Source organism: Octopus bimaculoides, chromosome 1 (assembly GCF_046866305.1).
Source record: "Octopus bimaculoides isolate indiv1 chromosome 1, ASM4686630v1, whole genome shotgun sequence".
NCBI classification, from domain to species: domain Eukaryota; kingdom Metazoa; phylum Mollusca; class Cephalopoda; order Octopoda; family Octopodidae; genus Octopus; species Octopus bimaculoides.
In genome coordinates this window covers 23588382-23590990 of record NC_142928.1, presented here as the reverse complement: position 1 = coordinate 23590990, position 2609 = coordinate 23588382, and positions in this window count along the sequence as shown.

The following is a 2609-nucleotide window of genomic DNA, read 5'->3' as shown; positions in this document are numbered from 1 at the left end:
GTATATGGATGGTTAGCCTGGTAATTGACCGGTGGTCATGACACAACTAAAGTCAACTTGCTGCAGAAACTTATGCTACTCAGTTGAAATGCTTTTTTTATTTTAAGCCTGCTTAATTAGGGATAACTATGAGCTAAACAAAAACGAGAACAAGAACAACAGCAACAACAACAACAAACTTTCATAGTGCCCACATATATAATATGCAAAAATATTTCTGTTTTCAGGAATATAGCAGACATGCATAATTATGCTTTGTTGAGAAGGTCTAATAAGACAAAAGTATATCCAAAGTTGTGACCCTTGTATGCAAAAGACCAGATTATCCTGCTCCTCTGCACATTATCTGTTTCTAATTTTAATTAGTTTGGACTTTGATGCATTAATTTCTTGACAATTTTTTAATATTGAGTCGTCTGGTTACCATTCCCAAAACATTTAAGTATACTAACTGGAATAATAATTCACCAATGCTGGAATGGATTCCATGAGCTGTCACAGGTAGAGCCAGTTGTACTTGAAGGTACTGTACACTTAGATTAGAGGAATTCGTTTCGCATGTATATCATATTTTAAATTGACTTCTATGACTGGATACCCTTCTTAATACCAATCACATTACAGAGAGTAGTTGGTATTTTTTCATGGTACCTCTTCCAGAGACTCAACAAGACTAAAGTACACTCACAATTTCATACTTTGCAAAGTGTACAAAGTGACACAATCACAAGAGATGAAGCTATGTCACTATGTCTCTGGCATGATTAAAGGGACGTCACAATCTTACATCTCTGCTTGCTTCCCACTGTTTTACAGAGTGAGAAACATGAGTGATAGTGATATGAATGACTGATTAAAGGGGATATTAGAATGGCAAAGAAGTGATAAGAGTACCCTTTGTTCTGAAAAAGAAAACAAGATATATATATATATCATCATCATTGTCGTCATTTAACGTCCGCTTTCCATGCTGACATGGGTTGGATGGTTTGACTGAGGGGTGGTGAGCCAGAAGGCTGCACCAGGCTCCAATCTGATTTTACCAGAAATATAGCATCAGTGGTGCTTTTCTCAAGCACAAACCCAAACTGCATCTCATTTAGACTGACTTTCTCCCTAATTAGTTGGGCTATAACCCTCTCCGTGACTTTCATTACCTGATCTAACAACTTGATACCTCAGTAATTATTTGTATCTAATGCATCACCTTTACCTTTGTAGCAGTTAACTATGGTGCTGCTACATCAGTCATTGGGTATGACACCTTCATGTATCACCTGGTTAACTATACAGGTGACTAGATTATAGATGACACCACCAGATATTTTAAGCATCTCTGCGGTGATTTCTGATGGACCGGTGGCTTCCCCTGTCTTCATACCCTTAATTGCTTTATCTACCAAGGTACTGTCAATTCAGATAGCTGGTCCCTCTGTTGGGTCAACATTCTGCAGATTCTCTTTCTCCCATTCATTCTCTTCATTTAGCAACCTTTCATAGTGGCATATCCAAGTCTCTCTCGCCTTGCAGCCTCATTAAATGCAAGTGAGTCGTCATCTATGTGGACATATTTCTCTCCTATGACATCACAATTCTCTCTCACACTGTCTCGCAACACAAAACACTTCAAGTCTTTAGTCCTCATGACACAGAATATTGGCAAATTTTTTCTTATCTGCTTCCCCTCTGGCTAAATAAACCTGTCTCCTAGTTTCCGTTCTGGTAGTCTGATACAATTCCCTGCTACCACCATTCTTCCAGTCCTTCCATGCCTGTTTCTTTTCACTTATGGCCTTGTCAACTATATTGTTACACCACAATGTTACCTTGGGTCAAGAGAGGACTTTGCACCATCCACAGATCTGGTCAGTGGCCCTCAACAGGTTGTCTCGTAGAAACCTCCAGCTGTTTTCCACACCATGTGATGCTATATCCCCCTCTATTTCGTCGAAAGCTTTGAGTAATACATCTCTAAATCTCTGTCCATTTGCAGGATCCTTATGCTTCCAGACCCTTCTCCTCTATGCTGGTCGTCTTCTGGGCATCCATCTAGCCCTGATCCTGAAGCTGCAAAGCCAGTTTATAGAATTACCTTGGGTTTCTCATCATAAAGGGTACTTTTATGTCCAACAGGTTTTAGGGCTTGAAGATGTGCCATAAAGGTACCCTTTATGGCAAGAAACCCAGGGTAACCCAATAAACCAGCCTGCACTAGTAATTAATATAGACTCCTGTGTGGGTGGCACATAAAACACACCATTTTGAGAGTGGCTGTTGCCAGTACCGCCTGACTGGTCTTCGTGCGGGTGACACGTAAAAGCACCCACTACACTCTCTGAGTGGTTGGCGTTAGGAAGGGCATCCAGCTGTAGAAACTCTGCCAGATCAGATTGGAGTCTGGTGTTGCCATCCGGTTTCACCAGTCCTCAGTCAAATCGTCCAACCCATGCTAGCATGGAAAGCGGACGTTAAACGATGATGATGATGAAGAGTGTGCTTTTTCTCTGGATTCATGCTTTTCTAAAAAACGATTTTATAGATATATGTATGTGTGTGTGTGTGTGTGTGTGTGTGTGTGTGTGTATATATATATATATATATATATATAT